Source organism: Schistocerca serialis, chromosome 6, assembly GCF_023864345.2.
Source record: "Schistocerca serialis cubense isolate TAMUIC-IGC-003099 chromosome 6, iqSchSeri2.2, whole genome shotgun sequence".
Taxonomy (NCBI): Eukaryota; Metazoa; Arthropoda; class Insecta; order Orthoptera; family Acrididae; genus Schistocerca; species Schistocerca serialis.
This window is the reverse complement of record NC_064643.1, coordinates 324,815,458-324,843,350: the sequence shown is the minus strand read 5'-3', so window position 1 is coordinate 324,843,350 and position 27,893 is coordinate 324,815,458.

The window sequence follows — 27,893 nt, the reverse complement described above, 5'->3', positions numbered from 1 at the left end:
TAGTGCTTACTACGTTTTTGCTGTTTATGCAGTAGAACTTTAGCACCACACATGACGTTTTAATTTATTACTTTTTTACTACCTACTCTATTCACAATGCAGTTTGCAGACCGTATTCAAAAATACTATTGAATGTTCCTGCAAAGCTATATAATTGTACGACACATTGTTCAGGAGATATCACGTCATAGACATTTAGATGCGTGGTTGGGGTAACCATGTGTCGTCATCGTGCATCTTTAGAATATAAAAGTAGGTGTGAGAGACCCAGCGGGGCGCCTTAGATGGTTGTTGTTAATGGAGAAGTTAGACATTCTTATTACATATACTGATAACATGAAGTATATCGAGGATGTTATGCTCTTTAGCATGATGAATTTAATTGTGTTTACATCCACTGCAAAACAGTTTTGCGAAGAAAATTTCGCTATTTGCAGTGCTGTAGCACTATCGAAAGTAACGAACAAGAGGTTGAAATCGAGACTTCCGCAATTGGTAATATACTTGCAGAGTCTCTACTGTATGTGTGTAGAGCTGTAAGCAGTGGATGGTTGCGGTTCGGACGCTTATCTTGCTAATTGTTCGTCTGTAAATGACACTGTCTATAAATGCACTCTGTAGTTAGAGAGAGAGAGAGAGAGAAAAAATAAAAAGAGAGAGAGTGAAGGGAGTTTCGTGTGGCCTAATATGCTACCTGGAGTCGACACAGAAATAACGGAACGCCCCTGGTGAGCAATAAGAGCATATACTTACGGAAGAAAATCTCAGCAGCAACAGAAATCAACTCTGTATACAAGTCAGCTCTTTTTTACAGATCTCTACGCAATGGAGTGGAAGTCAAATGTACACGTAGAACTGTTTCCAGACCTTGAGTTCCCATCAAGTGCAGCACTATATGAGTCTGCAGACAGGCTCTCTGATTGCTCGGAGTAGTACACGGAATTGATTTCAGACTTCGAACTTCCAATACATCAATCTTCTGCACCACTCGTTGAGTCTCCTATACGTACAAGGAGATTGCTGCTACTCTTTTCATGATCGTTCTGTCCACAATCATGCATGTTGTCAGTTGGGAAAAGGGGAAGTCCTAGGATTTCTTTAGCAGGTTGGTGTATAAGATGCGCAAATACGTATTCTCGTAAAAAATAAAACAACACATGGGTATGTCAACAACATGACCACATTCATATGGAAAACTGTCAAAAAAATATGAAAAAGACATAAAATCGGTAAAATTCGAGAAAAACCTGGTATAATCACGAAAAATTGATGTGAAATAGGTAAACTGAAATAAATACGACGGAATGCATAAAATCGCGAAAACGTAGCCAAATTACAGAAACTGCCTGAGAATACATGAAATTAGAGAAAAAATATCATGAAATGAGTACTGACCGAAATCAATATATTTACGTGTTCTGGACTGATGCTACGTATACTCACCATAATAGTAGAAAGAGGAGGCATTCCAGAGGTGTGGCGTTAGGTTCAAATGGTTCTGAGCACTATGGGACTCAACTGCTGAGGTCATTAGTCCCCTATAACTTAGAACTAGTTAAACCTAACTAACCTAATGACATCACAAACATCCATGCCCGATGCAGGATTCGAACCTGCGACCGTAGCGGTCTCGCGGTTCCAGGCTGCAGCGCCTTTAACCGCACGGCCACTTCGGCCGGCTGTGGCGTTAGGGCGAAACAGCCATATTATACCGCTCATGATCAATACAACCTAATATCTGACCATACTTCTTTGTGCAAGAGGAAGGTTACTAGGGGTGGTGGTAATTTCTAATAAGACTGTTACATTTCCTCTGGCTACTGACCATGGTATTTATTCCCTCGTAAGACGTCGTTGTTTTTTCCTATGCATTTTCAGCTGCCGGTGATCATTTTGGCCTGCCGGGGTGGCGGAGTGGTTCTACGCGCTACAGTCTGGAACAGCGCGACCGCTACGGTTGCAGGTTCGAATCCTGCCTCGGGCATGGATGTGTGTGATGTCCTTAAGTTAGTTAGGTTTAAGTAGTTCTAAATTCTAGGGGACTGATGACCTCAGAAGTTAAGTCCCATAGTGCTCAGAGTCATTTGAACTACTTTTTGATCATTTTTAACATCATAGCGTGTTTAAGTGCACAACCGTGTAGCCCTTGGAATGTGGTTATGTTCCTCGAACATTTCTGTCTATCCGACACTTTTTTGGTATGGACACCAGGCACTGGAACAATATTTAAAATTGTTATCGCAAGTGATTTATGTAAAATGCTAGAAACCCCAAGCATGTGGAGCTCCATCATACACAAACCACACATTTCTTTTTAACCGTCTCTTAAGTCACAACAGCACTCTCATATTTACTAAACACCAATAAGGGGTCTAAGCTCCTCAACATGCATGCATCTAGAGGTGTTGTGCACTCGAATGAGTGTAATAAGACTGGTATGGAGCATTCCTCACTGAACAGATAGATTCAACTCTCTCTGTTCCTTCACGAGATATGGGGTGTTGCAGGTATAGTACCCTCCTACTTCTGGTCAGTTGCAAATTAAATCTGGTACAGCGTCACAGGGATGGTTGGTCAAAGACCATGTGGGGAGATCTTTCAATCTTCCAACTTTATCCTATGAATTCGAGAATAGTCTGTGAGTTGCATCCACGTAGGGAAATATGACTAATAGTGATCGCAGATTTTGGGCTATGATCAAAGTGCTAGAAATGTGTAGATTACCCAACTGTATTGGTCTAAGGCGCTGTCTGGTATACTTTGTTGTGCATGTCCAAGAATTAACCATGAATGGACGTACTGCACAGTCATTATCTACAACCGAAATCTAGTATACGACACTCGTAAAGTAGAGGAGGGGTGATTTAGCGATGATACAGAAATTGGGGAGAAATCTGCTGTGTCATTGGTTGGTGCTGAAATTATAGAAAAACTGATAAAATCGCCGAAATTGATCGCACTATCATTAGTAGTGCCTACTACAGCAAATTGTTCCATATCGATAGTGTCTTTTCCATCACATCTGGCCACTGGTGCGCTTTTGATAACCCCATAATGATTGACTGGCATCACTTGTTTCAGGTGGAGAGAGCCTTGATGGGATAACACCTTCCAGCGATTGAAGAATCAATGCTCAGGGTCTCTTCAGAAACGGAACACTGAGGCATCTGCTACCACATCACTGTGGAACATGAGTTTAAATGTAGTTGTCATCAGTCACCATTGGATAGCTGTTTGCAAAAGCTCCACAATGCTGCAAACTCTTCCATTTTCTGTATGTCACGATCTTCTCCAGATTCTTTTTTAATAAGAAACACTGCCTGCGTCTTTTATTTCAACCATCCTGTATGTTGTGGGAGCAGCATAGTTTACACCATGCGATGTACAGCTTTCTGTGAGAGCCAATGGATCGAGACTTGTTAATTTGACTTTAGCACACGACTCAGACCTGAAAGTCATGGTGGAAAAACAAGAAGTATGGCGGTGTACAAAGCTGTAGATATACACCACTTGGATGTGTTACAGCGGAAAAACAATGCATCAAACTCCTTGTGAAAGAACAACACAGGAGCCGTCTATTGTGATTGATAGCCTGTGGTATATGGTGCTCCTACAGTACAGGCAATTAAACTTTACACTGGACTGTGCAAGCAACTTCGATCACTGGCCAGCTGCTCCAGTGAATCAAAAAAGGATGATGTTACTGAAGTTTTCATAGTTCATAGGGTCTCTTACTTGGATAGTACAGAATAATGAGGAAGAAAACGTCTGGATGATTGCGAGCTAAATTTCCAAAGATGTTCTGGCTCACATGCCGCTCCTCTTCGTCATAAGTCTTGGCTCAAACTCGGCTAGGGATTGGACCGTACGTGTATCATTACATGACCTAAATTAGACACTTGTGACCCTTTGGTTAAATTGTCTTACTGATGGCAAGTTTGCAAAATACAAAGTTAATATGACATAGAATAACAGTATTAATAATATTGGGAACTAAATTAACAATCCATAAATGATGTCGGCCGCACAGTTGCGATTCGGTTAGAATAATGTTTATTCAGAAAGAAAACTAATAGCGAAAGAAACTAATAGCGAAAGTGGTCGTATTTAGGATTACTATTACACTCGAGCGCATATCCATTTGACATAGTTCGATCATTCACAGTCTCATCGCGAATTACAAGTCCGATACTCCACCTCGTAAACTATGCGAAAAGTTAGAGTTCACACCAGGCGCGCGGCTGCTCACCGCTCATAGACCAAGTCCCGCGATACCACACGACGCGAAATTTGCTAACTCGTTACGCTTTCTAGCTACCTAAACACCGACCGTCCGCTTTCGCGTCCCCACCAGCACTGCCCCTTTGGTGTCTCCAGTTGAACTGTCCACTTTCGCGTCTGCACCAGCACTGTCTCTGCCCGTCCCCGGCCGCGTTTCCCGCGCTCCAAATATCTCTCAACTGACTAGAGCAGTTCCCTTTCCTGAAGCCGCCCATCTCACTGGCTACAGCTTATTCTACATTATTTTACATTGTAACACTTTCACGTTCTAAATAAAGTAACAATAATATCCATTACATAATAAACGTTGAATTCTTTTACATAAAACCAATACAATTTCCTCCTGAACTTTGAATGTCGCGGCCAGTAGCCTTTCACCAATGTGCTTTCTGATAAATAAATAAAGAACAAATGTAACTATTATGCACTAAACTGTACAGCAAAAATTCTATTACCTAATGATTCAATAAGGTGTCACGCTGTCATCGTTCAATGTGTTTTGTGTGGACAAAATGGTGATATGATGCTTAACCTAAAATACTGATGATTTAAATTTACTATATCTTTAAAAAAAATAAAGTTACAAAGTTGATATTTACACCATTTGTCATTTTAACGATGCGCTTCTATATGAAGTGTCGATCGTTAAGATCGACCAAAGCGTTCAGATTTTAGCATTCAGGTCTTTGTTACAAAACTTGTTAATTTCACTTTAACAGTTAATCCTAAACTATTATAGATATGATGAATATTCAAGCTTTATTGGATCAACATTAAATTTTATGTATGATGGCAGAATAAAATTACTGTGTCTTGATTCTCTGAATTACTACAGAATTAAATTGTTTCCTTAAATTTTTCCATTTATGGCCGATCTTAGGTCCGCCATATTTAACACTGCTACATATCCCTGGCCACAAATGCCTTCTACTGGGTTTCCCTATGATGTAGGTTCTCGTCTGTCTCACTCGCACACTATAGTGCTTAGGCCTCAATAGACAATAGATGCCTGTGAGTTTCCCCATCTCGTGGTGAATCTGCGCCCTTTGTGGCAAGCGGCCTGGACGACAGGGTTCGTTTCACAATTCCTGTAGACTGAATCATTCGGCCATATATTTAAATGAGACACTCACATGATGGACACGAATGTATCCTGAGAGACACAGATCTCCTTTGGACAGCAGTACCTGTACTTAGTTTGGGTATGTGAAAGACGGAGGCGCCTTCTGGGCAGGCCACTGCTGTGGTAATACCCGCCAGGCACTTCCCCTTTCATTTTGTTTTTGTGGTTATCATACAATTTCATTCGTCTTTGTTGTATCTAAGTTTTCCCTGATTGATATTAATCTGATGGACTATTAGGGTTAGGTAAACCACTGATTGATCTCACAGTGCTTGCACGACTTGAGTAGCAGTAGTGCAATTGAACTCGGCTCTAGAGAGATTTTTGGACCCTGAAGGTGCCCATTGCGTTAGGAGCAGATTTAGAATTTTCCCCAAGCAGCAAGCGCGTTCATGGATTCCTTTGCAGGAGCCATGAAACTGGCCGTGGGTCCTGCTGGGCAGTGGTTTAAGGGCCACCATTCTGGCGGATCGCCTTGTTCCACTAGCGGCCAAGCAAGACGGTGGGAACGCCGTGGCTGAATGCGAAACAAAATGGCGGCGATGTGCATCCTAACGCCGGCCTAACCGCTTTATCAGTGAGTGGACGTGTTCTTTGAGCCTGGTCTCCTTATCCCGTGTGCGGGTCCAGGTAAACCGGAGTTGGGCTGTCGCCGAGCTAATAAATTTATTACAAGAACAGCGTACCTTGTGAGACGGGACAAAGATTTTCTCTGGATGTCGCACTTCTTAGATGCCGCCACCTCTCGCCAAAACGGCGCCGACTAAATCGTTTTATGGACGAGACGGAGCTTTTTTTCACCAGGAAGCTGCCTTCATTTTGTGAAATGCGCACGGGTTTGGGCTGCAGGACCTCTAGGCATTGTGTGCTATTTTTTCAGAGAACAGAGTATGTACTACACTGCAGTGATTGGTTGACGAAGATCGGGTCTCCCTGTGAAAACATTATTTTCCCGGTAACCACTGCAGGGCCATGATAGGTTTATTCAAGAACGTCGGGGGGAATGGCTGTTTTTTCGGAAGGTTTTGAGCAATGGGAGAAGCATGGACTTGCTTCTCGACCGTCGTAGAGTACAGTCGCTAGTGCTCTTCCGTTTCTACGGAGAGAGCAGTTAGTTATAAACTCGTCCGGACACCCAGGCGAAACTTTAATATTTTCACGGACGTGAGACAATCACCGGTGAACGTGGAGTCATCTCTTGCAGTACGATCCGCCACTAAACCCAGCAGCTTCATCTGCGGCCGCACGCAGACGAAAGATTCTCGCCTTTCACCAGCTATATCGGTAATGTTAAGCAACTTCGTCAATTTCAGAAGCTTATCAATGGTTTTCATGACCATCTTTTTTATAGCAGCTTTGTGCTCGCAGTAGTCACTCCCAGTGTCCATTGCATGCTCAGTTATAATTTGACATGAGAGACCGATCAATGGAACGATACAGCACAGTGTGCTTGCCTAGGTTGGCGTCTTCCACTCACAGTAGCCAGTCTTACCTAAACCTAAATTCCAATTAGGTTCCCGAAGTCTACTGCCAACCAACCTGAGTTCGTGTTAATGAAATGTTATACAGTCGAAGTTTCTGTTTATATGTTTGTTCTTTCTTGACCTTGATATTAATAAATCTCTTTGTGATACCATATGTCCTGGTTATCAATTTTTCAACGACACCCATTCTCATTCCCTACGATGTCATTTATTTTGTTGTGGGTTTGAAGAAATTAAATTAAATTTGTCAAGTTAGCCAACTCAGGGGTGATCCACACTGGGGCCACTAGTCAGATTTCCTTGCGCTATTGGTAAACATGACACCTCTTGGCTGTGGTGGTTACGACTTTTTACTTGTTTGGCAGACGGAGAACTGCTGCCACCGTAGGCTAGCCTGCAAACACACTGCAAAGCAGTATCAAAATACTCGTCCTCCTTCCAATTCCCGTATGATGTGAGGTCTCCCTAATTTTCGCGACAAGAAACACCACCATAACTGCTCCTACTGTCTCTTCTACTACCTTACGTTTCAGGAAAAAGAATCGTTTGGTGCTGACCTTACACGTTGTACACGGTTGGTGGAGTTAGGACGACAGGTTACCATTTCCACCGAGTGTTCAAAAACGATCCTGTCGCATTAACTCAGTTCACCCTGTTTCTCCACAGGGTGCAGAATGTGGTTGATGTATTGCTCTCCGACTTCCGCTCTGTACCGACTTAAATCAGGGATGGTCACGTGGACAAAGCTGCAGGAAGGGCAGGATGGAGACTGAGGAACAATTACAACACGAAGAGAGACTGTCTAAAACCACGCTGGGGTCCTTAGCAGACAGGTTCGAAAAAGGTGACTCGTTTCGAGATATGGCAGAACCACAATTATGATGCGCCAGTTGCTGTTAGCATTAAAAGGCACTTTCATAAGATCCAATGCAAGTGTGTGGTAGAGCGCAGAGGCTTGAGTACAAATTTCTGACAGAATTTCTACCAGAAAGCGTGCCACTATAGATCTGGAAAACTGGTATTTTGTTCATAGGATTTTGTACATTTCTTACGATTTCAATCTAGTGTTTCATTTTTTAAACTGATTCCTCACATAGCACATCATCTGCTGTCTGTGATCATTCTCAGTCAACCATCATCCTCCGTCGCCTTCAACCCCATAACCTCTCTCCAAATGTCTACAGGGTATCGAGGTAGAATCCATTACAAATACTGTTTTTTATTGAAAGAAATAGCTAACTGTGGCATGAGGGCGTTGCGGTGACGTGTACCCGCAATTTCGGTCTGTTAATACACACTCCACGGATTGCCGTCTTTATTCAATTTAGTGGTATTTCTGTGGAAGACCACTTCGTTTGGAGACCATTCCTCGATTTATAAAGCGTACATAGATAGTTTTTAACATGGATGTCGTCAGTGACTCTTCTGTGCGCCTGTAGAACGAAGACCGCTTTTTATACAGCGTGACAGTAACATAGTCGTAACAATTGTTTTTTAATAACGCGGTTCTTACGCGAAATGTATGTTGCCTGCGGTAGAATCCTTCTTCAATCAGCTTCAAATGTTGGTTCTCAATAGTGTTTCTCGAAAAGAACCTTGTCTTCCCTTCAGGGATTCCAAATTCAGCTACCTGGCGAGGGCAATTCAACTGCTGAAAAAAAAAAAATGACTAGCCATGCAAAGTGACTCTCATGATCAATTTAATTCATTGACCTATCAATTTGATATCTTTGATGTGCCGCCTGCCGAGTGGAAGCAATGGCTAGGGTACCACACTTAAGATTCGGGAGTTGGAGCGGTATTCAAGAGTTTTTTCGTTGCGGCTATATCTTTCAGCGAAATTTCAGAGACGACCATCGTAATAAAATCAGATGTATTACCGAATTTCTAAGTGATAAGTAGTATAAACCTGATATTTACAACATCTCTGTGCTGCACCTTAAGAGATTTCGCATGTGGCGAAGCATTTCGTTATCTTAAGGGAGTTCGAAAGTGAGGAGGCACACTGTGACGGAGAAAATCTCAGCGCTCTGTCATGAGCCAAAAATGAGTTCCATATTCTAGTCCTGTAACGCAGGGCGTAACAGATATTAAGCTGATGAGCGCATATTATTTTTTTTCCTGATGAGAAAATACTTAGAGAAAATATAGCCTATGCCACACTATTACAGGATTACAATAAATAACGGTACTTCAGGTATGTGAAAACACGCGTGTGCCCGATTGATTATGTCTTCGAAAATAACTTGTAAAAAAGGGTTCAAATGGTTCAAATTGCTCTGAGCACTATGGAATTTAACTTCTGAGGTCATCAGTCCCCTAGAACATAGAACTACTTAAACCTAACTAAACTAAGGAGATCGCACACATCCATGCCCGAGGCAGGATTCGAACCTGCGACCGTAGCGATTGCGCGGTGCCCGAGGCGGGATTCGAGCCTGCGACCGTAGCGGTCGCGTGGTTCCATACTGCAGCGCCTAGAACCGCTCGGCACCCCGGCCGGCGTAAAAAAGAGAGAAATCTACATTTCGCATGAGAGAGTTGAGGTGTATGGTCAACAATATAAATGTCTCGGACAGGGTAAAGTGGAATTTTGAAGACTGTTGGCGATTTCTATGTCGGGGTTGATTGGGGTAGAACTACTATATGCATCCAAGACGCTGCTGTTTGACTCGCAGTGTGTCACTACAGGAGTGGTAACGAGAGTCGGCGACCGGAAGTCACGGATTAGCTCAGCCTGTGATGCACCGACCTGTCTGCTCTTACCCGCGGTAGTAGAGGCTAGCAAAGTGACCAATGTGCTGAGGGAGTGGCGACAGAAGCGGACGTGACTGTCGTATGAGAAGATTGAAAACGCTGGGTGTCTGCGCTGGGCGATTATTCCAAATATGTAAACTGATCGGTTGACTGCTTAGTGGCAGCCTCTCTCTGACCTCTGAGTGTTCGGTACAGCGGGCACGTGTATGCCTGGAGATGGGGGTGCAGCTGCCCGTATAGCCTATACATGTGCGGGTCTCTCCTCACCGGCGCTCGCGAGGTGGTAAGATGTCCCTGCCGGCAGCGGATGGCGGGACCATAGCTCCCGGCAGTCGACAGACAGCACGCTTTCTTAGGATCCAACATGTACTGGGTGCTCACAACAGTAATCTGGCAGTCTCTCAAAAAGGTGCATACAACCTCCTCCTTCACTGTAACAACACGCTCTCACATTCGGTCCTGCAAGCAGCCTTCCACCAACACGCTGGTGCTTCCATGATAAGCTACGCACCCATGAGAACATGCCCTCATTCTTCTACACCTACATCTACATAGATACTTCGCAAACCATCGTACGGTGCGTGGCGGAGGATAGCCTGTACCACTACTAGTCATTTCCTTTCTCATTCCATTAGCAAATAGAGCGAGGGAGAAACGTTTGTCTGTATGCCTCCGTACGGGCCCTAATTCTCGTATCTTATCTTCGTGGTCCTTATGCGCGATATATGTTGGCGGTAGCAGAACCGTTCGGCAGTCAGCTTCAAATACCTGTTCTCGAAATTTTCTCAACAGCATTTCTCGAAAAGATCGTCGCCTTCCCTCCAGGGATTTTCATTTAAGTTCCCGAAGCATCTCCGTAAACATTTACATGTTGTTAGAACAAATTTGATAAGTATTAATCTCGTGACTCATTAATTTCTCACTTATTTCCTTCAGATTAGCCCTCTCTCGCTACACATAATAATTTTCCATAAGAGCTGAAACAACTGGTAGAAGCCGACCTCGGGGAAGATCAGTTTGGATTCCGTAGAAATGTTGGAACACGTGAGGCAATACTGACCCTACGACTTATCTTAGAAGAAAGATTAAGGAAAGGCAAACCTACGTTTTTATCATTTGTAGACTTAGAGAAAGCTTTTGACAATGTTGACTGGAATAATCTCTTTCAAATTCTGAAGGTGGCAGGGGTAAAATACAGGGAACGAAAGGCTATTTACAATTTTTACAGATAGCAGATAGCAGTTATAAGAGTCGAGGGACATGAAGGGGAAGCAGTTGTTGTGAAGGGAGTGAGACAGGGTTGTAGCCTCTCCCCGATGCTATTCAATCTGTTTATTGAGCAAGCAGTAAAGGAAACAAAAGAAAAGTTCTGAGTAGGTATTAAAATCCATGGAGAAGAAAGAAAAACTTTTAGGTTCGCCGATGACATTGTAATTCTGTCAGAGACAGCAAAGGACTGGGAAGAGCAGTTGAACGGAAAGGACAGTGTCTTGAAACGAGGGTATAAGATGAAAATCAACAAAAGCAAAACGAGGATAATGGAATGTAGTCGAATTAAGTCGGGTGATGCTGAGGGAATTAGATTAGGAAATGAGACACTTAAAGTAGTAAAGGAGTTTTGCTATTTGGGGAGCAAAATAACTGATGATGGTCGAAGTAGAGAAGATATGAGATGTAGACTGGCGATGACAAGGAAAGCGTTTCTGAAGAAGAGAAATTTGTTAACATCGAGTATTGATTTAAGTGTCAGGAAGTCGTTTCTGAAAGTATTTGTATGGAGTGTAGCCATGTATGGAATTGAAACATGGTCGATAAATAGTTTAGACAAGAAGAGAATAGAAGCTTTTGAAATGTGGTGCTAGAGAAGAATGCTGAAGATTAGATGGGTAGATCACATAAGTAATGAGGAGGTATTGAACAGAATTGGGGAAAAGAGGAGTTTGTGGCACAACTTGACTAGAAGAAGGATCGGTTGGTAGGACATGTTGTGAGGCATCAAGGGATCACCAATTTAGTACTGGAGGGCAGCGTGGAGGGTAAAAATAGTAGAGGGAGACCAAGAGATAAATACACTAAGCAGATTCAGAAGGACGTAGGCTGCAGTAGTAACTGGGAGATGATGAAGCTTGCACAGGATAGAGTAGCATGGAGAGCTGCATCAAACCAGTCTCAGGACTGAAGACCACAACAACAACAACAACAAGAGCTGAAACGAACTTTCACTGTTATTTGTGCTTTTGTGTATTCTGCTACGTGATGTTCACTGTTTCTTTCTTTTTGGACGGGCCCTGTATCGTCAATTAGCCATCCTCCAAAGTAATAAATTGGAAATCCTAGGCAGGCGTTGACAAGACACTAGTCAGTCCTCCAAAATAGTGAACTGGGAATCCAAAGAGTATTACGTGAGACCAGCATCTCAGTCACTTCGGTTTATAACGATAAAGTTATTCATAACATAACTGAGAAGCAATGGCAACATAATTGTACATTACATTGATATTGCTTTTCGGGAAAAGAATGGTACATTAATAATAATGGCGTGTGACTAGGGCCTCCCGTCGGGTAGACCGTTAGCCGAGTGCAAGTCTTTCGATTTGACGCCACTTCGGCGACATGCACGTCGATGGGAATGAAATAATGATGATTAGGACAACACAAACCCAGTCCCTGAGCGGAGAAAATCTCCGACCCAGCCGGGAATCGAACCCGGGCCCTTAGGATGGACAGTCTGTCACACTGACCACTCAGCTTGCGGGGGCGGACGAATGGTACATTACTATTATGTTAAACTGAAAACGTATTTTACATTAAATATAGAGAATTAAATAAAGATTAATAAAAGGGATTTTGTGAATAACAGGATTGCAAACTTGTTTTACAAAATGGTAGAGAAATCAATGTGGATAAGAAGGTATGTGAAATCATTATGTGCTATTAGAACAGTGATGATAACAGCACATTAAATTTATTCATTTTTAGTGCCATGAAAATTATTTACTGTATTAGAAACATGCAATATATTCCAGACGGACATGTTATATAAGTTGCATTCTAACAAAACGTTGTAGGACGGCCATCTTTATTACACATTTGTAACTGTGAGTTCTTGGTTATCCTGGGGTAGCTCAGCCGTAGACCAACGCATCATATATTTTGATGAAGACATGAAAGCTTTCTGATGATGAATTGTATACATTCGAAACCGATAACAATATTTTTTGAATAATGCAGCCGAAATATTAAAAGAAGAAGAAGGACATTTCTTGCGCCTGCACACCCGAAACTTAATGTAACAGTCTTTGCGCCGCCAAAACCTGAAGATTCACATCAAGTACCTCTGCGGGGAGGAGATGGTTTTATGTGTTCGACGATTGGATAAGCTTCGACACTTGAGAGCGAGATCACTGAGCTCTTTAAGTTTTTTGCTAAGGTGCCGTGACCAGGGCATAATTCCGAAGTTTGCCAGATAGTACATTTTATAAAAACGACGTCTATGAATAAGATTTTAACAAAAGCTGGCCCTGCTATTGTTAAGGAGAGGATCCACTTTACTCGCCGAAAAGTAGACCTGGTTTCTGAAGAACTTTATCGCCTGCACCTGAAGATGTCTGTGGAGATACCTTATGGTTCTTGGAATTGTATTGATGGAACAACTTGGGGCGAATCAGACTGGATTCGTGAGGTGGCCACATCCCCACAGACTGCAAAATTTAGTCGACTCAAGACGACTCGCAGCGAGAAACTGTTATTCGACGCCCTGTTATTAATATGACAGCTAGAGATTTGGACGATGCTACGCTGATGGTGTGGTGTCACCGCCAGACACCACACTTGCTAGGTGGTAGCTTTAAATCGGCCGCGGTCCATTAGTACATGTCGGACCCGCGTGTCGCCACTGTCAGGGATCGCAGACCGAGCGCCACCACAGGGCAGGTCTCGAGATACGGACTAGCACTCGCCCAGTTGTACGGACGACGTAGCTAACGATGCACACTGACGAAGCCTCGCTCATTAGCCGAGCAGATAGTTAGAATAGCCTTCAGCTAAGTCCATGGCTACGACCTAGCAAGGCGCCATTAGTAACATTGCATGTATCTAAAGAGTCTCACTTGTATCGCCACAATCTCCAGATGTACCAAAAGGATCGATTAAAGTTAAGTATTCCAGAAGCTACGTACTTTTCTTTATAGCATTCATTACGTATCCTGTTTCAGACCTCACGCACCCTGCTTTGGCTTAGCGCGTGCCTTTCGGCTTCCTCTCATTGTGTCTAGGCTGTCTTGTCTAGACACAACAGATGGTTTTGAGTAAGGGACTGAATTTTGCACCCACTCCACAGGTTCTGCCATTGCCTCCGTTTATCAGCGCCATTGAAGAAGCTGTTCGACCACTTCCCTCTGATTCAGCAGAGGAAATAAGACGTGAAACATGCCGTGCAATTATGAAGGCTCGCCCACAAAGGAGCAATATATCTGTGGCAGAGCGTGCTGCTCTACCCAAGCTTCGCCTGAATACTGAGACGGTGGTACTCCCAGCAGATAGGGGTAATGCTACTATTTTATTGTCTCGGGACGGTTACCATGATAAAATGTAAGATTTATTGAGTGATAGCATGTACCGGAAGATCAGCAGGCTGCACACACGAAACTTAATGGAACAGTCTTTGCGCCGCCAAAAACCTGAAGACTCAGAACCTAAAATCAGTTTTTCGTTGGTTACTGCTAAACACCAACGATTTAAATAATCGTGTTTCTAGATTAATTTAGATCTGTCACATGTATGATCGTACTCCGCCTTTTTCGTTTACTAATCGTGTCAAAGCAATGCGATAAAGCTCCATAGGGCTACACAGGCTTAGAACATACTAAGTATAGGTTGTACAAATCACGCCAATTTGAAGTTTGTCGGGCCCCATCTTCTTAGTCTGCAGTTTCATGAGTTTTGAGAGCCACTTCAGTGCATCACATGGAAAGAGTTCATGTGGCGTAGCGCTACTCCCGTGATGCACGTTCGCAGTTGGGACCTCGGTGCATTACATGCCTTCAGATGCAATGTTTAAAGTAGAGCGCGGTGTGTCAGTTATGTTACCCCTGTCGGCCCGACGCGGTCTCTGGACGAAGGGAACTAGGGTGTCAGGATCCAAGTGTGTGCTGCTAGTTGTTACCGAAGGGGGAGGGGGGAGGGAGGGTTTGTGGTCGGACAGAGCGCATGCGCGAAGTTCGCTCTGTGGGGGTCCCCTGCATGCGCCCGCCCGGCCTTTGAAGTAAGCCGCGCCCGCAAAATGCGTGCAGTGTCCGCGCCGCCGCCGCCTGTGTCGCCGCAATAAATAAAACATGGGGCCGGCGGGAGCCTAGCGGGGCCCGCAGAGCCGCAGTGCAGCGCCGCGACGCCGAAATTGCTTCTTAGGGCGCGGGGCGCGCCTGTTTCCCCAGAATCGCATCAGCGCCGCGCCGCGCCTTGCCGAGGTTGTGCGGCGCTCGCGCTCGCTTGTCAAGGCGCACACGTCCCGCATTTCTGCTGCTATCGACTCCTGTCTCGCGGGTCGACATTTTGATATCAGTTGTCGCTTGTCCCCGAGGCCCGCCTGAGATGAATGCCGAAATATGGAACCTCCTACTCGGGTCACGTAAGAGGGGCGCGGAAGCAGCTGATTTACGCCGTTACTCAGGTGTAAATCGCGTTGGAATTCGGAGCGGGTCAGGGGTATAATGCATACGACACAGCGCAACATCTTTCTCGTGAACCTGGCCTACTCGCCACGTAGTTCACGTTCTGATGTGGTCGTCGTTTCGTAGTCTTCGGGAGAGGGGCGAAGGGAAGGATGGGTGAAGGGGAGCGCCGGATTTAAGCTGCGTTAACACCGGCACCGACAACCGTCGCCAGTGGTCGCCCCATATCATCGCCCTATGGCTTTGTCACGGTGCATTCGATCTACCTAGTCAGTTTTTGGCGTGATCAAAGAGCTCAGAATCTATATTCTATCCTTTCGTCAGTGGTTGGAATAACCAAACAAGTTTTACGAACGTATGAGGTGTGGCGCTGTTCTCTCTCGGTTCGATGGCGATGGGTGTCTCAGTCGAGATGACGTGGAATAGCGTCCGTCGATCACGACAACGCCAATCTGTAGATATTAAAAAAAAAGCTCCTTGCGTGGTTTGGTTATTTTATTTAATAAAATTGCAGCCAAATAGCCATATTACAGTTACTTTGCTTAACATTTTACACTTACATTTTACATTTTTGCATATTCATTTATCGATTTCACTCTTTTACTGCAGTGTTCTATGTGATATCGTTAGCAGGCTTCGTTACACAGTTCACGTACACATGTTGTGGTTGGGTCGTGATAAGTTTTGTTTTTGCAGATTAGATGATGAAAGCCGTGAATAGAAAGCCTAGTCACATGTCGCTGTTCGAAGTTTGGTGCTGTCCATGAGCGGTTCGTCATTGCTTCGGTGCCATAGAACTCCGGCCATATTTTTTCTGGTTTGTCCTCCATGATCTTCAGTTGTTTTCTGGAAGCCCTGGTGTGTGGCATCATATATCGAAGTCTGATGTCTTCAATTAGGAATGTCTCTCTCACTAGCAGGTACACTAGTCTAGATCTTGTTGTCTTTGGGAGACCTAGTGCTCTTTTTAGATAGGTCGATTTTACCTTTTAAAGTGTTTCTAGATTTTTTTCTGTCAGGTGGTCCCATATAACCTCCATCCCATAGGCTAGGATTGGCAAGATTTTTGTGTTGAATAATTTCATGGCTGTTTCTAGACTGAGTACGCGGTTTGGGTATTTTCAGATACTGTAACTCGAAAATGGTCTCGCTGTCTCGATGGAGCAGCACGCCAGAGTGTGTGCGCCGCCCTTGCTTGTAATGAAAGCAATATTGTGTTCGTGATCTGTCGATCTTCTTCACTTATAAATGTAGCGACTGCACCACTCGATAACGCGATGCCTCCATTGACCTGAAATAACCAAAAGTCCATTGCGTGTTCGCGACAGACCCTTAAGATTACGCGAACTTACTGACTGTAGTTCTTACGCCCGGTTTGAGAATGGTTATTCAAACGTTAAAAAATAGTGTCTTGAATCATCATTCCATCACCCAAGCTGAGGCCACATTATGAATTTTGCGAGTGTATTAAGTTGTTAATTATTACTCCGTCATCAAGGCGTCGCTACGTCGCGTATTCAACAACTGCATGACGTAACTCCAGGGATAACATACCCATGAGCAATGTTCAGAATGCGTCGTATTTTAAGTGTAAAGTTATTACTGTTCACAGTGAAATGTCACTAAATCGCTTGGCACTTTTATGTTATCAGAATAATCAGTTAATTTCACGAATACACTTTAAATATCCATTAAATGACGTAGGCGACACGGAGAATTAAAGTTGAATTAAGGTTTATTGTTCTTCGTAATTATTGTCTGTCCCTATGCTGAGCACACACACCGATAAGTCATTCAAGGAATTGCATATGTAAACATCAGTAATTCTGACCTTGACGTTAACTTCTGACAACACGGCGAAATTGTAATTTCTTCGTGCTTGCGTTTAGTTGTAGCCTACACAGGTCTAATAATCGAGTTGATGTAGGCGATCAGTCTCTTTCTGTGTCCTTTCACGTTCGTGACTATTAAGTATCACGGAGGCTAAGTCCCATCAGAAATCGGTAATCACACGATTCTATTTTCTGTCACATACATCAAAATCCCGTTATTTCTTCAGACGGTAAAGAAGATCCTACTTTAGTCCGACTTCTGACTGATACTTACAGTCTATATTGTAAAACTTTTAACTTCAGATCAGTTTTAAAACAGTCTAGTAGCGTTTAACGTAAGTACTACTGTTGCAGAATACAAGAGAGAAGATGAAGTTAACATCTCCATTGCCGAGTTACACTGTCGTCACAGCGAACTTACAGCTCGATGCGGCTACAGCTCTCTTCTAGGATAAATATTATGTTTGTTCGATTTATGGTTTGGGCTTTAACCTTCGTAAATAATAATTTTTGAATTCTTTCTTTAAAGTTTCTGTTTTGTATCGCATGGTATTCTTTCATTCAGTCCTTTCTTTATGATAAGCATTAGTGTTTATATTACATTCCTATTAACCAAACTGAGAAAAGTGTGAATTTTGTTGTCAGTAGTTGCCGTCACTGTCAGGATGACTAATTTTGCTATTTCTTTTGCGACAAAAAGGGTGGTTATTATGGGTTCTATATTTGGGGTGTTACAGAGGCGAAGAGATAGATACTTTGTCACATAATTGAGATGATTCGTGGAGAGATGTATGAAAGATAAACAATACCTTAGAACGAGAGACTCTGAACGCCTAAAGCACTGAACAGTGGAAACACACACACCACAATTGCAAACCGTATTATTCATCGGAATCACCACTCCACCGGCATAAAAAGACCATTAAACAGTAATAATAATTTACTGAAATCTAATGCTAACCTACTGCAACCAAAATAAGATCTATTACAGCAATTTTCAGTATCGAAATTGACATACACCAGCTTTGCGCCTTTGTCACATGATGCATGGACATCAAGCTGAAATGGCTAGACAGCCACACAATGTTCAGTTAATTATTTTTAAATATTTAAGTTGGTAGAAACTAATGGTTTCCTACCGAGATATATCCCTGTTACTGTTTTCCTCAACCTCGGGATGACATAACCTACATTTTACAACACTACTGGCCATTAAAATTGCTACACCACGAAGGTGACGTGCTACAGACGCGAAATTTAACCGACAGGAAGCAGATGCTGTTATATGCAAATGATTAGCTTTTCAGAGCATTCACACAAGGTTGGCGCCGGTGGCGACACCTACAACGTGCTGACATGAGGAAAGTTTCGAACCGATTTCTCATGCACAAACAGCAGTTGACCGGCGTTGCCTGCTGAAACGTTGTTGTGATGCCTCGTGTAAGGAGGAGAAATGCGTACCATCACGTTTCCGACTTTGATAAAGGTCGGATTGTAGCCTATCGCGATTGCGGTTTATCGTATCGCGACATTGCTGCTCGCGTTGGTCGACATCCAATGACTGTTAGCAGAATATGGATTCGGTGGGTTCAGGAGGGTAATACGGAACGCCGTGCTGGATCCCAACGGCCTCGTATCACTAGCATTTGAGATGACAGGCATCTTATCCGCATGGCTGTAACGGATCGTGTACCCACGTCTCGATCCCTGAGTCAAAAGATGGGGACGTTTGCAAGACAACAACCATCTGCACGAACAGTTCGACGACGTTTGCTGCAGCATGGACTATCAGCTCGTAGACCATGGCTTCGGTTACCCTTGACGCTGCATCACAGAGAGGAGCACCTGCGATGGTGTACTCAACGACGAATCTGGGTGTACGAATGGCATTTTTTCGGATTAATCCAGGTTCTGTTTACAGCGTCGTGATGGTCCCATCCGTGTTTGGCGACATCGCGGTGAACGCACATTGGAAGCGTGTATTCGTCATCGCCATACTGGCATATCACCCCGCGTGATGGTATGGGGTGCCATTGGTTAAACGTCTCAGTCACCTCTTGTTCGCATTGACGGCACTTTGAACAGTGGACGTTACATTTCAGATGTGTTACGACCCGTGGCTCTACCCTTCATTCGATCCCTGCGAAACCCTACATTTCAGCAGGATAATGCACGACCGCATGTTACAGGTTCTGTGCGGGCCTTTCTGGATACAGAAAATGTTCGACTGCTGCCCTGGCCAGCACATTCTCCATATCTCTCACCAACTGAAAACGTCTGGTCAATGGTGGCCGAGCAACTGGCTCGTCACAATAAGCCAGTCACTACTCTTGATGAACTGTGGTATCGTGTTGAAGCTGCATGGGCAGCTGTACCTGTACACGCCATCCAAGATCTGTTTGATTCAATGCCCAGGCGTATCAAGGCCGTTTTTACGGCCAGAGGTGGTTGTTGTGGGTACTGATTTCTCAGGATCTATGCACCGAAATTGCGTGAAAATGTGATCACACGTCAGTTCTAATATAATATATTTGTCCAATGAATACCCGTTTATCGTCTGCATTTCTTCTTGGTGTAGCAATTTTAATGGCCAGTAGTGTAGTACTGAAGTTCATAATTTGTCACAATTCATGTTTTGTGTGTGGAGACATCGTCTGATTCGACCGAAGATAACAATCTGATATGAATTCTGCAGACCGTTGTCCAGAGTACGTACGGGCGGTCGTTGAGATCAGTTCCACGGAGATCATGCACGTGCTGGTGTACAGGTATGAGAAGTCGTCGACCGAATGCCCAGATGTTTACTGGATCGTAGCCTTACAGACGGCGGCGTCCTGCGCTAGACACATTTCGTCGTCATTAACACGCCCCCTGGCTCCAATCTCGGCATTCTCGTTTCTTTTGGTTTTTCCATCGAGGTTTATAATTCTCATACAATTTGTTACTCTGCATAATAAAAATTCTGAAAGGTTTGGACGAAAATATGGAAAAACAGCGAGAAATGCATGCTTGAACATAAATGCGGACACTAGTGAAGCCTGCAGATGTTGCTGTTGTATTTGACCACGAATGGAATCTGTGGAATGTTCTCAATACGTTATGGATGTCAGTGGTGGTCAGAACAGTGTCCTGTGTAATTGTGAGTGCATTATGTGGGAGCTACGTGACTCGAACGGGGCAGATTTTTGGTGCTCGTAAGGTGGGTACTTCTGTTACCAAGGGAGCCGAAGTATTTGATGTTCCAAGATGCATCGTATTGGAGATTTATACCAGATACAGGGAAAGCGGAAAAACAATATCCGATAAGTCATAAGGCAGACGAGAGTGCACGTAGTGATGAATAATAAGAGAACGACAGTTGCAAAAGTCAGAGCAGAATTGCACATCGTAATGTTGTTAGGCACACTGTCAGCACCAACACAATACGAACAGAGTTCCATAAGCCGGCAATTGCAGGGTGAGTTGGAAATTCAAAACCGTGCGTAAGCGATGCAAGTGCCCGTAATGGAAAAAAGGCATTTAGTCGGATGAGTCTTGTCCCACATTGTTTCTAACTTCCGGCTGAGTTTGCACGACAAGAGTGAAACACGGAGGGAATTCGGTGATGATTTGGGCAGCTATACCGTAGTATTCCATGGCCCCCATGGATGCTCTGGAAGGTCGCATTACTAATTAAGATTGTGTGACAATTTTTCCTGATCAGCTCATCCCATGATGCTATGTTTATTCCCGAATGGTGATGCTGTGTGTCCAAGAGGACAGGCCTCCAGTTCACACAGCTTGTATCGTCCGGGACTGGTTTGAGAGGACGAGGATGAAGACCTGTCGCATCTCCCCTGGCCACCACAATCACCAGATCTCACTTTTATTGAGACCTTCTGGTCTGCTATGGAGAGAAAGGTGCGTGATTGCTCTCCACCTCTATCCTCATTACTTGAGCTTGCACTGTTTTGCCGGAAGAATGGCATAAGATTACCTTGAAAATCATACAGGACCCACATTTATCTATTCCGAGATACCTGGAAGCTTTTTTTGCCTCCACTACACTACACGATGAAGTGTTGTCTTTTTGGAGTTTCCCAGTATTTTTGCCCACCGCCTATATTGATACCAGGCAGAAAGAGAGTGGGGAACTGTGTGACATTTCATGACCACACCTGTCAGCTAGTGATGGTCATTGTGTAAAAACTCTCCTCTCGGTCCGAACAGGCCTCGGAAGACCCAACGGTACCGATCAGCCGCCGTGTCGTCCTCAGCCCACATGCGTCACTGGATGCAGATGTTACGTGGCATGTGGTCAACACACCGCTCTCCTGGCCGTATGTCAGTTTTCGAGACCGGAACCTCTACTTCTCAATCAAGTAGCTCCTCAGCAATACAAGGACTGAGTGCACCCCACTTGCCAACACCGCTCGGCAGACCGGATGGTTACCCATCCAACTGCTAGCCCACCCCGACACCGCTTAACTTTGGGGATCTGGCGGGGACCGGTGTTATCATGCGGCAAGGCCGTTGGCAAACCTTCCACAGGCTGACCGGCACGCCGGACCCCGACGCTAATCGACCAGGCGGATTCGTGGCGGGGACCGGCACGCCTTCCCGCTCGGGAAGAAAACAATACTGTAACCAATAGAAGTGGGTAATTTACATTATACAACCAAACATTTCGTATATTAGACGAATGATTTTTGGTTAAAGTTTATACTTCACGTAGCAGGAGGAGAATTTCCAACAGAAAGTAATCAGAGAAGACCATCAGTATAGACCAGTTAAGCCTATGTGTATCTATTACTTTGTTTTGCGGGAAGCACAGTGATGAAACTGGTATACACCCTTTATTTAGTTTCTGTCTTTCTTTCCTTTTCTTTCCACAGGAAGACATATTTATGTTAATTATGTGTAAAATCAAGCAGCAGAAGCCTACTTTACTTCATTACCTTCTGAAGAAGAAAATTTTACTCATCAGCAATAATGAGTTTGCTTCTTTCCGTTTTTCCACACACGAAGAACGAAATTTATAGATGCAGTTACATTTCCATAACAATTATGTGACTGCCTTCTCAATGGAATTTACATTTATTTTTATTCAAGCCATGTTGCAAACAAAGGCAACAGAAGGGGCATACTTAGTTTGTCGTTCAGAAGAAGCGCGTTTCCATATCATCAAGTTACATTCTCTCTTTAAAGGCGGAAAAGCCGGGCCGAGAAGGCAAAAATTGGCGGCCATAAAGGACGGGCTGAAGGGGAGGAAGGAGACCCGAAAAAATAAAGTGGCTAGAATTCCTGGCTCTCGCCCCGGGGGCCAGGGTTCGATTCTCGGTACCGGTATCCGGCATTTTTGTTGCTCCTCATATGCGACTTGTCCTGACTTGTCTTGGCAACTTAAAAAAAAAAGGAAGCAGTGTGTTAGACCGCATGGCTAGCCGGTTGGGCTTCAATTTGTAAGCTTTCTAAAAAAATTTATCTATAAATGAAAATGATGAATATTCTTTTTTTCGAGAGCTTTCTCCTCATGTAACTAGAGTTTTAGATATCGTACTCAACTGATGAACAATATTGTTGCTTGGGGCTGTGTTGCGCTTGTGAACAGTGCCATGAATCAACACTTTACAATTAGTGAAATACTGTATTTTAAATAATGAAAACTAGTCTAACTAAATGCCAATAGTAGTTAATTGTGTACTCAGTAAAAACTGTTCATTGAAACTCAATACTGATATACATTATGAAAGCTGCATCACTTGAAGTGCAATTCCTGACGTCAAATGTCGACAAAAATAAAATAGCGTGAGACAGAATGAGTCACTCTCTCGGTATTCTCTATATTCAAAGGTGCAATTTAATGTTGATTTTTCACCCGAGACATTGTGTTTGTGAGACGGTAGGAAGTCATCAACAGTAGTGGGCTCTGATGGAAATTTATACGTTGTTAAAGAATATGGAGTCTTTATGGTGGCACACCTTCGAATAGTATTATTCTGGAACTGAGAACGAGCAGGCAGTTTGGACATTTAAAAGTAAATCTTGCAGTGCACGCTTGAAAGCCACGTGGAGGTATTAGGGAAAGGAACATCTCAAAGCACTTACTACGGACAGAATGCTGAGCCCAAGAATTTCTCCCACAGTGTGCAGACTATGTGTTCGGTCGACAAGGCGGAAAAATGGCCAACATGGACCTACATGTTAGGCGTACCTTGGCACAGCAGAGGCGATGTTGTGAGAGAAATCGAGAGCTCCCAGTGAATGCGTTATGGCAGCATCGTAAACGGCCTTTGTGAACATGGATGGCGGCCATAAAAATACGCGAGTTTCCATCTTCATAGTGGACAGGACACTGTCGAAGGAGCCGTCAGATGGTGTCACCCCTTAGCCTGCAGAGGTTTTTAGGAAGCCTCAGGCTTCAAAACAATGTTAGAAAGACGCAATGTTTATGGCGGCTCTGAAATGGTCTATGTTGGAACGCAAAATCACCTCTCTTGGTTTAACTGGGACCCCTAGTTAGACACATAGTAACGTTCAGGCCGTCCAGATAATGATCTCCATGATGAATTGGTTGTTTACTTTAGAGCTAAATGGAAACTAAAAATAACACTTTGCCTAAAGTGGTTGTGGGAAAAAAACAAATCGGGAGCACAATGTCTCCTCCTCTGTCCGAGGGAATCTGTCAGTCAGGAACTGGCTGCTTCTCCTGAAAAGAGAAGAATACAATTATTAACTTTGGTTAGGATTAGCCGATGAGTACAGCAGACGAGTTAGAGGTGAGACATGGGGCTCATGGAGTCTTGTGATTGGCATAAAACCCTTGATGGGGCGGTTGTGGCAGTGCTTTTGTGGAATTTTACTGCGTTTTTATGGAAAGTAAGTAGAAGAGATACTTGGCCTTTCGATTCATTTTCCTGCCTGGAGTAGGACTTTTGATTCAGTCTGGAGAGGATACTGGTTTCGTCTCCAGTAATGAGTGGAATGCACTAGAGACACTTGTCCTGAGCATGACTGCACTCTATCACTGATCTTGACTGGTATGCCTGTGGTGAGGACTTGGCTGTACCGACAGTTTAGACCTCAATCACCTTGGAAAATTTTGTTGTTGTGCAGAGGACAATCTTATTTGTGACAGGTCTGTTGCCCTGACATTTGATCTCATTGTGTGCACTGCTATATAAGTGAGTCAAACTGGTCCGTGGTATGACCGGCAAACAGGAGAGTCACACACTGGAATCTGCCGAGATTTCAGAGAGTAGTTGTGATCCATCTAACAGATCACCAACCGTGACTGCATATTTCGTTCCCATGATAGAGAGTTACAGGCGCCGCCCATCGCTGCTCTGCAGACGCTTGAACCATGACCATCACCCGAGATGTCCCACACATCGAGAAAAGGGGTATTGTATTGCTGCTCTGGTTCGTTAGTGGAAAAAAGATTACAGCCTTGCCAGTTGTTATCAGCTGCACCAACGTAGTACAACTTCTGTGTAGAATAAATCTATTGTTACGTCTGCCACAGACGGCCCCTGCCAGGCAGACTTCACTCAAGACACTCCTGTGTACCATATAACATACACAAGCACTTGCAGGCGCAACCAAGAGGAAAACAATTCTTCAAAATAAACAGAACTTGCTAGAGACTAATTAGAACCTTTTTCTGCAGAGGTCGCCTCACAGTCACAGGGAAAGTTAGAGTACTCCGCCGACCTCCGCTGGCTTTATAAGGCCAGCGCAGCAGCAGTACAGCCAGTTCCTCGCCGAGCTAGGGCCAGCTCCGACAGACCTCACCGACGCTCTTGATGAATAGTCGTCTACATGTTATTTGTTTTCTTTGTGTATATATAGTCATTGCTCGAGAAGTGTAGTTCAGTTTCAATAAACGACATTATACAGAGTGTTCTACAATACTGAGTATTCTTCATCTATCAATGTCCATTTTGTGATAGATAATTTCAGGTTGCGGTATTCATGTTTTGAGCCAGGGTAAATAGTTAATCAGACAAATCTTAGTCTTTGCCAATCAGAGTCCACATTCGGTTAACTGTTCGTTGCATATTTGTGCTGGCATCAATCATGTTTTATTTTTTGTCATCACACTTAATATGTATTTTTGTCCAATTTTCAATCCATAAACATGTGCCATTATTTTTATTAAAGGTCAATCCCGTCTGTGTTGATATAGAAATCACCCATCAACAATTGACAAAAATAATAACAGGGCCACCATTTCAATAAAATTATGTCAGCATTTAAGTTCATTTAGATTCTGATAAACAAGGTAACATCTAATGCAGCCAATCAACAACAAACATAGGCAAAGATCAAAATAAATTTAGGAGACGCATGGGACAGGTAGTCAAGAGGAAGATTTAGTAGTTAAAGTGATTGCTGTAAGCGTGGTAACTCGCCTGTCATCTTCCAACACATACCGCAAGTTCATTGTAGTCTTGCAGCTGCTCGCTCAGAAGAAAAATAACTGTTCGAGATTACCTACACTGTTCACTGTAAATTAATCTGCCTGTTTAGCACACCTGATTATTCTGACTACAAATTGTTTCCTCATGAGAATGCAGAGTGAGATCTGCCCTGAAAAAAAGTAACTTACTTCATGCTCCGCATGTTATTTTGTGCCTGACGCTTTTGAAAGGAAATAGAAATCAGCGGATGCAGCAGCGAAAGAAAATATAAATTGCTCACTGCAAAATTTGTGTGGCCACATGTGGCGTAAGTTGTAACGCACACACGACAAAATATTCAAAACTTTACTAAGAATCGTGGACAAGGGCTTTACTTCAAGCGAAGTCCTTCTTTAGAAATTAAACTCTGTTTATTGTCAAAAAGACTCCTAACAACTATGAAAGTCTTTCAATACAAAAATTCCAGACATTCCAGACAATTGCATTTATTGTGACATGATGCAAACAAAGAGATGAAATTAACCCTTAACTGGTCCGGTGAAAAGAAATTGCATTAAAACTGTAGTGGGGTCTGAGAAACCCCAATGATTGAAAATAAGATGTTACCACAAATAATTGCATTTACTTGTCAAATAAGATACAGATTATTACATGTGAATGTGTAATACATGAGCTATATATATATATATGAATAATGTGTGCTTACATAATTAAATTGTGCATGCAAAATGAGACATGTTATTTTGAACAGTCCAGCCAAATACACACACTGTGTTCCAAACAAAGCAACTTATGATACTTAACACAAGAAAATTTTGTCTTTCTTTTTCTCCAGGGTACAACTGACAACGCCCCTTTCTGACACGTGGCTCTGGACTCTCCACTCCTTCGTCTCCACCTCTATCTGCAGCTCCCTTTGAAGATATCTGGTTTCACATCTATCCATATGCTCTTTGATAAGTGCCATGCCTAATGAAGTCAAAAATTTCCTTCTTGGCATCTTCTGTGCTGTTGAATTAGGCTTGCAGTATGACACAATAGCACTGTTTACACCAGCAATGTCCAACATTGAGAAGAAAATAGCCATAGGCCATCTCCTTGTGCGCCTCGAAGTAGTGTATGTACCACACAACTGGTCAAGGGTATCCAATCAACTCTTTGTCTCATTGTAGTTGGTTATCATTTCAGGTTTTCCAGAGTCTGTTATCTTCTGGTGGTGATACATGCTAGACAATAAAATAACTGCTTTGTTCTTCCTCGGAACATATGAACAAAGCGTGAGGTCTGCAGTATGTCCAAAGAGAGTAGATCCAATTTGTCTAGGCCAGCTAGCTTTGAATTCTTGTGGAATTTCACGTTTGTTGGCTCTCACTGTTCCCAGGATGGTGAGATTCTGTGTTTTCAATCTCTCAGCAAGTTCAATGGAGGTGAATCAATTGTCAACAGTCACATTTCGATTTGTTCCTTTGATGGGTTCAATTAATCGCAGCACTGTTTGAGTTGGCACTGACATGTTTCGGCGAATTTCACTTTCTGAAGTAATATAAATGAAAGCATTAGTCATATAGAAGTCCCTGGAATCTGCAAAACACAGAACTTTTATTCCACATTTATTAGGTTTTTTAGGCACGTGCATTTTAAAAGGGCATCGTACCCAAAATGGTACCAGCAATTCGTCAACAGTCTCAAAGCTTCCAACAATAAAATACTGAATACAATTATGGATGAATGCATCCCAAATTTCACGAATATGAGCAAGTTTATCTGTTTCCCTTCGCTCTGCTCGTGTCTGTGCGCAGTCAAACCACAAGGCTGCAAGAATGAACAAAAATCTCTTGACACTTATAGTGGCCCGGAAGATCTCTCTACCTGTACCATTTGAAGCAAAAAGGCTAGAAACATCTTCGTTTCGTGATTTCAATACACCTGCCAGGTATGTCCTACCATTGCTTTGATTTCAATCATATCAACATCACCCACAAATGATGGCAGAGGTTGTTTATACCTGCTTCTCATTTGACAGATTTTGTCATTTGAATGATTCACTATAATTTGTAGCATGATGTCAGTGAAGTATAATTGCCAAGTACCTAAAACATAATTGTCACGGACATCCTTTGTAGCTCCACGAACACCTGGCAATCTGATAACAATGTTATGTGCACGTTTACGTCCAAGCGCAGGGGGATTCTCGCTCCACTTGAAACATTTATTCTTCCCATAGAAATAGTTGGAATCACAAGTGGGCACACAGTCTTCTTCCTCGCTGACATCAGTTTCATCTGAAGACGATATGTCACCAGGCTCCACTACACCATCTGAGATTTCTGAGGAAGATGATAACT